Here is a 15182-nt window from a genome sequence, read left to right on the forward strand (position 1 = left end):
CTCTGTGGGAGGCCAATTAGAGAAACAGAGTCTCAAATAGATATTTTTGTCTAGACCCCATCAAAAGCTACTTTGCTACTCACAGCCAGACAGGATGGGCTATCTAAGATAAAAATCTTGACTCCTCTTTTGACCCCTTTAATGATCCACATCTTTTCTTATTGGAAAAGAATTATAGTCTCATTGGAAAACTTTAAGTCCTTCACAAATCAGCAGTTAAGAGGTTAACAGTTTCTCTTTAAGATAGAAATTTAGAGGTTTAAGCCATATGGCCTTTGAAACTATTTCCAGACAGCCATGATAAAAATTAGACAAAACCTCATTTAGCTTTCTGATAATAAGGCAGCTGGGATTCATCCTTGGCCTTGTTCTATTCCAGACTATCCCTACCTTGAAGTCACTGACACTCTTTTGATATGACATAATTTATATTTTCTGCACAACTGCAAAGTTTCTTTTTGCCTTTGTGTGAAATGGGGTTTGAATTCTGAATATATTAAACTTGTGACTCAATGCCACTTGTGAGCTGGAACCATGAGCTGACAGAAATCCAGAGTCTCCTCATCTTTCTTTATCACCTAATCTGTCTTTATCAGATTTCCTGGAAAGGTTGGATAGCTTTCAACAAACCTCTTCCTATTTACCTTCTCCTCTCCACAACCTTCCTGTACTTCTTTATGTTATATATTTTACTCCATTTTACTTCTCTTTTCCTATTTCTCTTAGTGTTGTCTTCAGTGGGAAGGAAATTTGTCACTTTGTTTTTACATCTTCAACCAGTGATCTAGAGATCATTTACCACTAAGATGTATAGGTATAGACAAACCCTCAAAGAAAGGTAGTTGAAACCAAGGAGATTGGAAACTGATCTCATAGGTACTATCCCCCTATGTGGTACCAGGCTAATTAAGGTATTATGATTGGTTCTTGAGATATGATTTCAAGTGGGAGATCTAGTGAGTAGAAAACAAACACTTATAAGGAGAAACCATAACTCCTCTCTCTTGCTCTCATGCTTTTCTAGCTAGAGCCTGGAACCTGAAAGGACACGTGTTAGAGGTGAGCTTCAATCCATCAGAATGGCAATTAGATTATTTAGCTAAACAACTAAACAACTCTCTCTCTTTACTATCACTACTTTGATGTAATAAAGCTATTTTTAAGTGTTACAGTTATCATCTTTCCATATAAGAATAAAAGCCATTTGACCTTACTGAAGCCCTTGATTTTTTTCCTCTTTCTTATTTACTATTTTATGCCTTTCTTGCATTTTGTGTTTTGGCCTCAATTTTTCTGTTAGGAATTCTTGGAAATCTTCTATTTTATTAAATGGCCATACTTTTCCCTGAAGGAATATAATCCATTTTGCTGAGTAATTGATTCTTTCTTGTAAACCTAGATCCCTTGTATTCCAAAATATTATATTCCAAGCATTCAGGTACTTCAGTGTGGAGGCTGTCAGATTCTGTGAGATCCTGACTGGGGCTCCACAATATCTGAATTATTTCTTCCTATATGCTTATAATATTTTCTCCCTGGCATGGGAGCTGTTGAACATGGTAATAATGTTGCTGAGAGTTGTCATTTGGGGAATTAATTCAGGACATGGTATGTGGGTTCTTTCAATCACTACTTTACCATCTTGTTCAAGAATATCAAGGCAGTTTTCTTAGATAATTTACCATAGTATGATATCTAGGCTTTTTTGGGGGGGATATTGGGGGTCATGACTTTTGGGTAATCCAGTAATTATTCTTAAATTGTCTCTACTGGATCTATTTTCCAGGTCAGTTATTTTTCAATGAGGTATTTCATGTTTTCTTCTATTTTTTCACTCTTTTGGTTTTGTGTTATTGTTTCTTCATGTTCTGAGTAGTCATTATCTTCTAATTGTCCAATTCTAATGTTTAAAGACTGAATTTCTTTCCTGACCTTTTGATCCTCCTTTGATTTTTTTGTTCATTCTTTCTTTTAAGCCATTCTTTTCAACCTTTAACTTTCTTGCCTTATTTTCCAATCAGTTAATTATGACTTTTAAGAAACTATTTTATTGTTTTAATAATTCTTGTGCCTCCATTTCCAGATGACATATTTTGCTTTTTAATCTATAATTTTCTTTTTCCTACTTTCTTCAATCTGTCTGATTGGATTTTTGAAATCTTTTTTTTTGAGCTCATCCAGAACCTGAGTCCAATTCCCTGGATATTTTTGAGGTTTTGCTTGAAGTTCCTTGGATCTCATCATTCTCTGTTGTGTCTGTTCTTTGTTTTTTATCCCCATAGAAGTTTTCAATCATTAATTCCTTCTTTTTCCTCTGTTGTTTACTCATTTTCCCCTTCTGTAGATGGTAAACGTGTTCCTCTGTTTGTTTATAGGACATGGATTCTTGAACTCTCTGCCCTAAAGGGAATCTTCAAAGTCTTCTCTGTCTTCTGCTAGTATGCTAGATTATTCTGGTTGAGCAGACTTGCTGAGATAATCCTTCCTGAGTCCAAATCTTCTGAGCAGCCAGCCACCATGGAGGCCAAGTTTGCCCAACCAGATGGCACCCCCACAAGATCTTCCTAGCTACCTTCCACCAGAGCCCTTGAACTCTCATGGTAGATTTGAGGTGATCTCTTAAGATTACCAGCACTGACCAAGGATCCCTCAGTCAGCCCGCATCTATTTGTATGTCTCAGCATGGTAGGTAATAGGGGGTAGTTTCAGCTAACCCAGTATTATTTCTGGTCTCTGTGAAAATTTACTCTCTCTTCCTACCTTTCAAGTTGTGATCAGCAGAAGAGTCCCATGGCCCCATCTTGTTGTTGGGTTTGGATTTCTCTCTTTTTTGAAGTGCTTTTTAAAGATTGGTTTAGAAGTATATTCAGAGAGGTTTCAGCTTTTGCTGATCCTAAGCCACCATCTTGAGCCTTCCCCAAAAAATAGTTTAAATAGAACCTTAGTATCAATTGTGAGCCATGGGAGATGCTGACTCAAGACTGTTGAACATGGGGTGCCCATGTCAAAGAATATGCTTCTCTCCATAAACAAAATAGCAGGAAAAAGGGAAGATATGATATATAAATCTAGTGACTTCTTTGTCCAAAATAGTTAAATGGACTATTTGTGTCTGACATATGGTTGAGCTTTCTACGTTCTTATTGGCCTGAGCAGTTATAGTCAAACACAATGTGCCCTGATGCCAACATCATGATGTCATTTGTCCTCTTTGAGTATGAATAATCAACAACAACAACAGCAACAACAACAACATTTGGTCACTCATGTTTATTGATTTTTTTACCTTATTCATTCACTCATTTGTTTTCCTACCTATTCACTAGTTGTTTATTCAATAAATCAATCACTTATCCACTTCTTTATTCAAACATCAGTCACACATTTATTTACTCATCACTGATCTAATTTATTCACTCCATTCATCCATTTCTTCAATCAGCCCTTCCTTCATTTGCCCATTCAGTTACTTACTCATTCCTTCATCTATGCATTCATTAACACTTTCATTCATTTATGCATCCACTCATTATTTGTTCATCTATTAACTTGTCCATTCATTTTGTTTATCTATTTATCTAATCATTCCTTTAAGTTATTAATTAACATTCAATTAATTATTGATATATTCATTCTTACATTTATAGTCCCATGAACAAATTTCTGGGGTGAAATTGAATAGCACCCTGAGAGATGTCATTTTTATCCTGTTGCTCTACAGAGAGAGGATGAGATCTGGTCACCATAGGAATCTTGGGGACTGGGAGATCTTTATAAGAAGTTTTCTTTTTTTTTCCTGCCATGATGAATAATAAAGGCATTATACTTCAATTCTTTAATTATATTCCCAGATATATTAGTAGAGTCTGGAAAGCAATCAGATAGATTCAAACGATTGTACATAGAGGAGATCTATACTGGTTTGATCAGAATTATGGAAACACTATGAGATTAACTGATAACTAAATGAAATTTCTCTTCTAAAATCTTGGGGGGGGAATATAATATCTGATGATACCTGAAACAGCTATCTTCTTTAACAGTAAAAATATTTATGATCATTATGTATATTTTCATAATCCTCAATAAGAATATTAGTATGGAACAATTAGGCATTCACAAACACTTTTCCTTGGCAAAGCACATCTTCATCCTCATATGTTAGAGTGAAATCTCAGTGTGAATTATAATAATAATAATTATTATTATTAAAACATTTTATTTAATAAAGCAATACATTGTTTTTAAAGCTCTCTTCCAATATGATGCCTTTCCAAAATATGAAAAAAATAATTCAAGATTCTTTGAAATATATAATGAAAGAACTAATATTGTTCAAAGAACTATTCATAAATATACGGTAAGGCACAAAATAAGATGTTATTAATAAGCCTGGTACAGAAGTCAAGTTAAAGATAATCCCCTAAAGATGAGAAAGTTTCACTTGATTGTTTCATTTCATTGAAGATGATACCAAAATGGTTATATCAAAATATGAAATAATGTTTTGCCTCTTGGAAGAAACTCAGGAACACTAGATTACTTCTTTGGTCCTCTCTGGGAACCAATCTTACTTCCAGACCTCTTTATTGATCTTTCCCTAGCATTCTTCTCATCCTGAACAATCCATTTGATGTATCCACCTTCTCACGCTGAACATTCCCTTTCACTCTTTGGCCTTTTCCACTGACTGAACAGTTATGTCAATTAGAGAAAGGGTCCAGCCCATCTATGTTGACTTTATTTTCCTCCAAGCTCCACTCCTAAGTGCCTTTTCCATGAGGACCCCAGGAGTTACTTCTTTACTCCTAAATTTTCCTGTTTCTATTTGATGAGGTTATCCTCCATTATCCTCTGATAGGTAGGGAAAGTCTTTCTATTTATCTTTCCATTGTCAAAACTTAACAAAGTGTCTGACATATAAAAAATGTCTAATTAGTGATTGCTGACTTGTTAAATTGGCTTTACTTGGCCTAATATATTAAATATATAATTGTGTGTATTTTATTATAACATTATGGTATATATACATCTTTAATAACTATATATAGATGACATATATATATATAATATATGGACAGATCTAGCCTAGCATACATTAAAATATATGTACACATGTCCATAATTATATTAGATATTATATTATATTAGATGGTAACAGTGAATGTGTTAGATCTAGAACTTAGTCACTAAACATTTATGAAGTACCTTCTATGTGTCACATACTGTACTAAGTTCTGAGGATAAATAGAAAGGGGAAAAGAAAACAATTGCTGTCCAGGACCTCACACTATAATAAAGGAGAAAACATGCAAACAAATATTACACAAGGAAACTACATATAGGATATATTTGAAATGATCAAGAAAGAAAATACATGAGATTTAAAAGATTCAGAAAAGTTTCTTGTAGAAGGTTGGATTTTAGATCAGGATTGAAGGAAGCCAGGTAAGCCAGTAGGCAGATCAAAAGGGAGAGAATTCCAGAAGACATCTACTGAAAACATTCTGAGACAGAAGATGGAGTATTTTATTCAAGATACATCAAGGAGGCCAGTATCCTAGGATCACAGATTATATGATGGGTGCAATTTATAAGATTATAAACATTGAGAAGATTAGGTTATGACAGGATTTTGAATGGCAAATTGAGGATTTTATAGGTAACTTAAGTCCCAAAGTCATTGGTATTGGATTTTGTACTCATTGTTGGAAATAAATCCTTGCATCTTAGCAAAGAGTGATTATTTTAGAGTGGGAGAAAGTAGGGTTACAGTTTCTTCAATTCTTTTCAGAATCCAAGGACTTCTGGCTTCTAGCTTTGCAAGAAGATGGACAATCACAATCTCAATTCAGGTTGCTAGAGGGACAATAGGACTCTAGGCAGAATCTAGGAGCTGTAAATCTCTATCATGTCTGTATCATAAGTTTGCTTCCCTAGCACCTTGGGAACTTACCCTTGATTGAGATACAGCTCCCTCTTGGTTGAGCTGAGTTACCTCACTCCCAGTGGAAGAGTCTTTTCATGTTCTTTTGTCCTGTGTATATTTTCCTTGATTTCTGTTTTACTATTGACTTGAGTTTATGGTTTTCTTTGCTACTTAGTATGTGTGTTTATTGTGGAACTATTATTTGGTAGGAAATGGGGTCAAGCTTTGATTATTAAGCTAGGTCCTCCTTTGGTGATCATAAATTGAGTTGAACTTAAAAGTTTATGTCCTATACTAATGCTATTTAAAGGAGATGACAGAAATAATTCTAGCCTGATACTTCCCTCTCTCTGAGCACAGCAGAATGACTGGAGTTCTGACTCCAATCTCCTACTTCCCCCACTGAGAGAAATCAAAGTTATTCTTTGAGAAAGGTGAGAAGAGGCTAGAGATGTCTATCATGTCTCCCTTTAATCCACACTTGGATTTCAATCCTGGGTGGCTCTGATAATGGTGGGACATTCAGTAGACAAAGATATATTTTTGTTCAAGTTCTCATGCTAAATTCTCTGGGGAGGGATGTTAAGAAGAACGTCATGGACATAGATAAATGATAAAATATTAATTGTGGAAGGGCGGCAAAATAATCATATGCTGTGAGATTTCAGGGGGAAAGATGACTGAGGCTTTTGGATGGAGAACAAAGATCTGGAAAGAGGTACAGAAGAACAATTTTTGAGATAGGTCTTCAAGGACAGAGACAATTTGAAAGGGAAAAAAAGAACTGGGGCAAAGTCTATTTTAAATAAAGGGATATGTTTGAGAAAAGTCAGGGCTCAGAAAAACAGTTAATACAGCATGTTCCAGAGGTCTAGCATAGCTTTAAGTTTTAATAGATTACTGAACAGTAAATATAGAATTCCAATTAGGTTTTTATCACTTACTAAGTAAAAATTTTATATCCCTAATGGAAAAACAAGGTTTTTTTGAAGTATTGTGGGAAGCCAATAAGAGAATAGATAAAAATCTGAGACCCCTCTTTTGACACCTTTTATGATCCATACCTTTTCTTATTGGAAAAACATTATAGACTTATTGAAAAGCTTTGAGTCCTTAGCAGACCAGCAGCAACTGAGTTAACAATTTCTCTCTTTGATAATTAAGAAGCTTGCACCCTAAAAAATATTACTTAGATAAGCTGGAGCCGGACCTTATCTGACCAGGTCCAAATTCTGTAAATCAAGGCAGAATGCAATTAGTAAACATCTCTATGAAATATATTTCTGCTCCCAGAATTAACCCCTACTAATTAGTGTTTGGAATTTGGCCCTTGCCCTTGTACCCATCTCTCTACCTTTTAGACTTTAATGGGTTTGTGTATGATTTGTAACCCCTTCACAGCTGTGACTCTTTCTTTGTGTTCTTTGTTTGAAACCAGTATATAATAAACTCCAAAGCCCATAGCATTTAGATCAACATGGGCTAACCACTAGTCTGGTTGTTCTCATTTTCTTTTTCCTTTCTTAACAATCCAATGCCACAAAATGCCACTCAGGACCCCCCAAAATATAAAGAGCTGGCTCTCTATAAAGTATTGTTTTAGTACTCATGATATCACTCGCTAAGAATTGTTAAATGGGACACTTCAGGTTTCTGTTTGTCCCTGTCTCTTTCTCTGTCACTGTGTCTGTCTGTGTCTGTCTGTCTCTTGGTGTGTGTTTCTCTGTCTCTTTTTCTTTCCCTCTCTTATTAGTTTAAGCTTCAGTAGTATTGAGAGAAAGGAAAAGCAATTTGATAGAAATTGGATAAAGAACAGAATGAGTTATATAGATGCCACAAAAAGATCAGAATGGTTGCTATAATTCACTCTGCCTATAATGAAAAAATAAAAACAAAGTTGATATCTTTTATAACTATTACTAGAGGAAAGGTTCTTAAGGAAAGAAGAAGGTGATAGAAGGGAAAAAAAGAATGATTTTGATAACAAGAAATTAAAAAGTTTTTGCAGAACCAAAATCAATTGAATTATAATAAGAAAAAATCTATAGACAGAGAAAATATGTGCAGCAAGTGTCTTTATATGAGTCCTATATTTGAGATATGTAGAAAATTAGCCTACTTCTCAATAACTGATATATATCATTGCAGATATATATATATATATATATATATATATATATATATATGTCTGTGTGTGTGTGTGTGTGTGTGTGTGTGTGTGTGTGTGTGGTCAAACTATAGAAACAAAACCTGTCTCCTTAAATAGATCTTAGTCATTTCGTGTATACCATAAGTATCCCTCAAGACCCTGTTCCTTGACCCTTCCCTCCTCTCCTATGCTATGTCATTTGGTGATCTTGTTAACTCCTATGAATTAATTTATCATCTCTATATAAATGATTCTCTTATTTGTATATCTAGTCTTGCTATCTCTCCTGGCCATTTCACATTATCAATTGCATATTTATTAAATACCTTAAATTATTTGTCTTGTAGATAACTCAAACTCAAAATATCTTGAACAACTGATTATCTCTCAACCCCTACTTTCAAATATGCCTCTCCTCTGACTTTCCCTTTTACACAGCCCACCAAGGCAAACTAAACAGTTCAGGTCAATTGCTGGAACTTCCTTCTTGAGACTTCTTCAGGTGGTGTATTCAAGTCAGTAATTAAATGGATATCTGGGAACTAGCTGTTTTCTCTCAGGAACAAATAGAAAAGTGACACGAGGCCAGAGCTGAGTTTAGGAGATGCTTTTCTCCCACAAGTCCCAACTCAACTCCTAGATGGTAGTTATCCTTCTCAGAATTCCAAATCAGTGTTCTGAGAACTTCCCCTTCACTTCATTGTTCCTCAGCAAAAAGATCCTTTCTTTCCATCAACTCTGGTTAAATATTTTCCTCTTAAATTCCTCCTAACATTGTCAATGTATTGCTTTCCTCCACGCCACTAAAACTTAGAACCTAGACATCATGCTTAACTCCTCATTCTTTCATCCCTCATATAAAATATGATGCCAGATCTTGTTCCCTTGTACCTTCCTAACATCTCTTGTATATGTCTTATTCTTTTTAATCACACTGCCTCCATCCTCATAAATGACCACATTTTTACCTGGAATGATTTATGTGTGTACATTTTATATTCTGCAACTTGGTTGTAGTAATTATTCATTTCATTTAGTTTTTTAGTTGATTCTCTTAAGATTTTCAAAGCAAACCATCATATCATCTAAGAAGAGTAATAGTTTTGTTTCCTCATTTATTTCCTTCCACTTCTTTATCTGAGGTCTCTGTTGGGTTTTCTGTTCATTCCTTTTTGAAATGGAAATGAAAAGATAGGTACTGATATTTTGCTGTATAAGAACTGGATTATTTACCCTTTTTTAATACCCTGAGAGTCAAGATGAACTGATTACTATAAATTATGTTGATGGGACAACACAGTATCCTCTGGAAATCTGACTATGAAGCATAGATATTCAATTAGATAGTTTTTTTCCAGTTCCCTGGTTTTAAAGAAACAATTATTTAAAGGTAATACTTTCTAAAAGCTTTTAAAGTGTTATAAGTTAAAAGAATGTATCAATTCTATATTTGAATAAAAAGAAGTATATTTGTCCATATATAGTCATGTAGACCAACAAATAAGCAATTAGTGGAAAAGCAGTTTCACTTGCCTCAAATGTTCCTTAAATAAACCAAAGACATAAAAATCAGCTGGTTGGTTCTTACTTATCACAAGCCAATGTTTTACTATCAGATTTCTATAAATTGTGCCCTCTTCCCTGAAAATTATGAGATCATTTTTGGGATTGTGTCATGTATTGGTTTATTATTTATTCATTCACTTTATTATTTATTACCCTTTTGTTAAGTTGGTATATTTGCTATCTAAAAGGGTCATTATTATGAGTAGAGGTTGTATAGGTAAAAGTGAACTGGTACAGGCTAAAGAATTATAGTGGTGTGTTAATTCTCTGACCTGAAGTGTAGTCATTAACAGACCAATGTCAACTTAAATCAAGGTCTTTGAAAAGTCCCAGAAGATTTGTCCTTGACCTTGTTGATATTCAACGTTTTTAACCATAACTCAAATAGCACAGATGGCATACTTATCAAATTTTCAGATGACATAATATTGAGGAAAATATACACTGGATTGCAGAGTTAGAATCCAAAAATATCTTGACAGGCTGAATGAAATAGATGGAACTTAGCTCATCAAACATTTATTAAGAAACAACTGTTTAAAGACTATGTTAGATAATGAGGACAAGTACCCATTCTTAAACAGGATACATTCTACTGGGATGAAATGTAATAAAGAGATGATATATAAGTAGAATGCCTGGATTATAAAAATGATCTTCATGAATAACAGATAGAGACATTTATTTAGTTATTTAGCCACTTATGAAGAAGTAAAAAAAGATTTGGAGTCCACGTGGACTGAATTTAGAAGTGTTATTTTATAGACAGCCACCTGGATAATGTGATATTAGCCTTCGATAGGAGAGAGATATTTTTGAAAGAATAGGTGGCTCTGGCTTTACTCTTTTCTTTGCTGATTGGGTTATATTTGTAGAATTGTGTGCTATTACTGCTCTCACATCTTAAGTGGGGTGTTGTTAAGTCCACAGAAGGGTAACCAGGATCTTGAAAGTCTTAGACAAAGACCAGTTGAAGGAACTGGTAACAAGGAACTTCTGGAAAAGATGGAGAACAGCTTGAGTGATAGAATTGTCAGTTACAGAACTTGGAATTCACCCAGGGGGCATGTACCAAGGGCAGAAGACAGTTGGGGCCACCTCTATAAAAGCCCATGGACTGAGCCACCCAGGACCTCGGTTTTGAGGAGGAGACTAACTTTATCATCAAACCCAACCCAAGCCAAGGAGCTAGAGGAGATATGGAATGATACATACAGCTCCTCACTTGATACTTGGCTTGGGCACTGTTAAAGGGGTGAGGGCTTGGCTAAGCTAAACATCCATAAGTCCTGGTGGTTGCCAGCACATCCTGGTGATTACACAGGCAACCTTTCCATCACTTAGCCTTAGATTCTCCTACCACCTGAGGATCTAGGGCCAGCTTGTCAGGCCCAGCTCATAGAGCTTATAGAGCCCCTCAAAGTGCCTTTAACAACAGTAACAAGAACAATATATAATAATCAATTTTGAATGACAACTACTATCAACAAGGCAAAGATTCAGGAGGATTTGTTACAGATTTAGGATCATATAATTAGTGCTAGAATTGACTTTGAAGTCCATTTAACCCACTCTTCTCTATATCTTAATTTTCAGATGAGAAAATAGGCTCAAACATGTTAACTGACATACCCAAGATCATATGGGTAGTAAATAAGAGAACTGAGATTTGCACACAGATCATCTGACTAAAATCTAGCACTCTCTCTTCTCTACCATGCTACCTTTCACCAAGGACAAAGGAAAATGAAGTGTTACAGTCACTGAGACATATACTATTGAAAATAGGAAATGGCAGTGACAAGACTAAGAAAGAGATATAATTGGATTGAGCAGTCTAAAAAGATAAGGTATTGCGTGACGATGTCATAACAAAGATATTAAGATGACAGTGGGAAGGGGATAGACAATGAGTATTTCATTGTTTCCTTCTATTCTTCAGTTATAGGTCATAAGAAAAGAGGTAGACTAGCTTAGGAAAGAATAAAAGGTTATGCCATATCTTTCAGGGATAGTCAAGGTTTGGTTAATACTAGAACATTCGTGAAAAAAAAAACAGAGTACAAAGATGAAAGAAATTTTATTAACAATAAATCTGGGGTCCAAGAGAATATGTAATGGAAAGAGACTGAATATAGAGGTAGATCAAGAAAAGTGCATGGAGAAAAGTCTCATGGAAAAATGATTTTCATATTGGAAGGTAGTGGTTCTGAAATAACAAGGCTGAAAGTTACACTTTATTTTATGTAAGGGAAAGGAATTACTAAGTAGGCAGAAACTGATAGAATTAATCATGAACAAAGTCTTAATATTTTGTTGGAACAGAGCCTTCACTAATTCCAAATTCACAGCCTTGCTTTATTATAGATATAAGTGGGAGACATAGACTGATTGACAGTGATATAAGGAATATTTAAAACTGACTAATCTAACCTTACAAATCAGTCAATAAATGTTTATTTGATATCTATAACATATAAAGTTTGCATTATATAATGGAACTCTCAGGACAAAAATGAAATATAATTATGTTCAAGGACTTTCCATTCCATCAGGAGAGAATAGATTGCTCAATAGATGATAAAGATAGCAATATCTATATTGATATCTATCTATCTATCAAAATTGTTATCGCTATAGTACATAGAGTACTATTTAAAGAAATACTGTATTTATAGGATATATTTAGATAAATATTACAATGTTAGGGAGGGGCAGCATCAAAATATGGAAAGACTAATAAGATTTCATTTAACAGTTGATATTTTAGCTGAATCTTAAATGGAAAAAGAAATCTTAATAAAGTGAGGGGAGAAAAAAAATTTATTTGAGGCATGAAAGAAAAATCCAGGAAAAGTTACAGATATTGAAAACTGAACATCAGTAGTAAGAAACAGTAAGGTCATTTTGCATTAGCTATTAATTCAGGAACATAAATAACATCCTATTGCCTTGTTCATGGCATATATTTAATACAAGTTTGTTGACAGTCCCCCCCAGTAATTTTTCTTTATTAAAGTTTATTAATTAATTAATTTAAAATATTTTTCGATTGGTACATGATTCATGTTCTTTCCCTACCCTACTCTGACACCCCTCCCATAGCCAATGAGCAATTCCATTGGTTTTACATTTATCCATGATCAAGACCTATTTCCATATTATTCATATTTGCAATAGAGTGATCATTTAGAGTCTACATCCCCAATCATATACCTATCAAACCATGTCATCAAACAAATGTTTTTCTTCTGTGTTTCTACTATCAAGAGTTCTTTCTTTGGGTGTGAATAGTGCTCTTTCTCCTAAGTCCCTCAGAATGGTCCTGGATCATTGCATTGCTTCTAATATAGAAGTCCATTAAGTTCAGTTGTGTCACAGTGTATCAGTCTCTGTGTACAATGTTCTCCTGGTTCTTCTGCTCCTTTCACTCGGCATCAGTTCCTGGAGGTCTTTACAGTTCACATGGAATTCCTCCAGTTCATTATTCCTTTGAGCACAATAGTATACCATTCACCAATAGATACCACAACTTGTTTAGCCATTCTCCAATCAAAGGGCATCCCCTCATTTTCCAATCTTTTGCTACCACAAAGAGAGTGTCTACAAATAGTTTTGAACAAGTCTTTTTCCTTATTATCACTTTGTGGTACAAACCCAGCAGTGGTATGGCTGGATCAAAGAGCAAGCATTCTTTTAAAGCCCTTTGGGCATAGTTCCAAATTGCCTTCCAAAATGGTTGGTTCCATTCTCAATTCAACTAGCAATGCATGTGACCCAGTTTTACCACATCCCCTCCATTTATTACTTTCCTTTGCTGTCATATTAGCCAATCTGCTAATGTGTGAGTTGGTACCTCAGAGTTGTTTTTATTTGCATTTCTCTAATTATAAGAGATTTAGATCATGTGCTTATTGATAGTTTTGATTTCTTTATCTGAAAATTGCCTATTCATGTCCTTTGTCCATTTATCCATTGGGGGATGGCTTGATGTTTTTGTATAATTGATTTAGCTCCTTGTAAATTTGAATAATTAGACCTTTGTCAGAGGTTTTTGTTATAAAGATTTTTCCCCAATTTGTTGCTTCCCTTCTAATTTTGGTTGCATTGATTTTGTTTGTACAAATTTTTTAATTTAATGTAATCAAAATTATTCATTTTAACTTTGTGATATTCTCCATTTCTTGCTTGGTCTTAAAATCTTTCCTTTACTATAGACCTGACAGGTGTATACTATTCTATGTTCACCTAGTTTACTTATACTTTCCTTCTTTATATTTATGTCATTCACCCATTCTTCCTGAGAAATAGACTCAAGTATGCCTTGACTGGAAATGAAGTAAAGAAAATCTGCATGCAGTGATTCATCAAGATTGATGGCAAAGTCCACACTGATATTACATACCCTGCTGGGTTCAAGGATGTCATTAGCATTGAGAAGACAGGAGAGCATTACATCTGGTGTATGACACCAAGGGATGCTTTGCTGTTCATCATAGCATGGCTGAAGGGGCTAAGTATAAATTGTGCAAATTGAGAAAAATCTTTGTGGGTACAAAAGGCATTCCCCATCTGGTGACCCATGATGCCCACACTATCCATTACCCAGATCCTCTCATCAAGGTGAATGATATTGTTCAGATTTATTTAGAAGCTGGCAAGATCACTGATTTCATCAAGTTAGATACTGGTAATCTATGTATGGTGACTGGTGGAGCTAATGGGTAGAATTGGTGTCATCACAAACAGGGAGGAATATTCTGGGTCTTTTGATGTTGTTCATGTAAAAAATGACAATGGCAATAGTTTTGCCACTAGGCTTTCAAACATTTTTGTTATTGGCAAAGATAATAAGCCTTGGATCTCTCTTCCATGAGGAAAGTGTATTCACCTCACAATTGCTGAAGAAAGAGACAAGAGATTGGCAGCTAAACAGAGCAGTGGCTAAATGATTGCAGATAAGAATTTGTAGGGTATCAATCAAGTTGAGATTAGAATACAATTTAAAATTTTATTACCTTACAAAAATATAAAATACATAAGCAAAACAAGAGATGCCTTTAAACAACTCAGTCTTATGAAGTAAAATTGAACAATCCATGAATGCCTTTCTCTTCTTTCCTTGGATTAGGGTATTATGGGCATGAATGTTGTATAAACTGTTAAAGATACAGCTGTAATAGTTTTGCTAAACTGCTTTTCTTTGTTATGTGAGAAGGCTCACTGGTTGGAGGATGGGAAGAGGACTTATCCCAAAATGGCTGATGTGAAAAAAAAAGCTATCAATAAAACTTCTTTAAAAATAATTGCCTTAATTTCCTCTTTATTAGAGGTTATGTTGCCCTTTGTATCTTTGATACTGTTAATTTGGTTTTCTTCTTTCTTTTTTATTAGATCAATGAGAACTTCATCTATTTTATTTGGGTTTTTCCAAGTACCAGCTCCTAGTTTTATTTATTAGTTCAATAGTTCTTTTGCTTTCAATTTTATTAATTTCTCCTTTGATTTTTATGATTTCCAATTTAGTGTCAATTTGGT

At 34.5% G+C, this 15182-nt stretch overlaps 1 pseudogene; it reads left to right on the forward strand.

The window, feature by feature from the left end:
* The first annotated feature begins 13923 nt into the window (after positions 1-13923).
* On the forward strand, positions 13924-14592 carry LOC123255687 (annotated as a pseudogene).
* The last annotated feature ends 590 nt before the right edge of the window (positions 14593-15182 follow it).

This window comes from Gracilinanus agilis, chromosome 1 (assembly GCF_016433145.1).
Source record: "Gracilinanus agilis isolate LMUSP501 chromosome 1, AgileGrace, whole genome shotgun sequence".
NCBI classification, from domain to species: Eukaryota; Metazoa; Chordata; class Mammalia; order Didelphimorphia; family Didelphidae; genus Gracilinanus; species Gracilinanus agilis.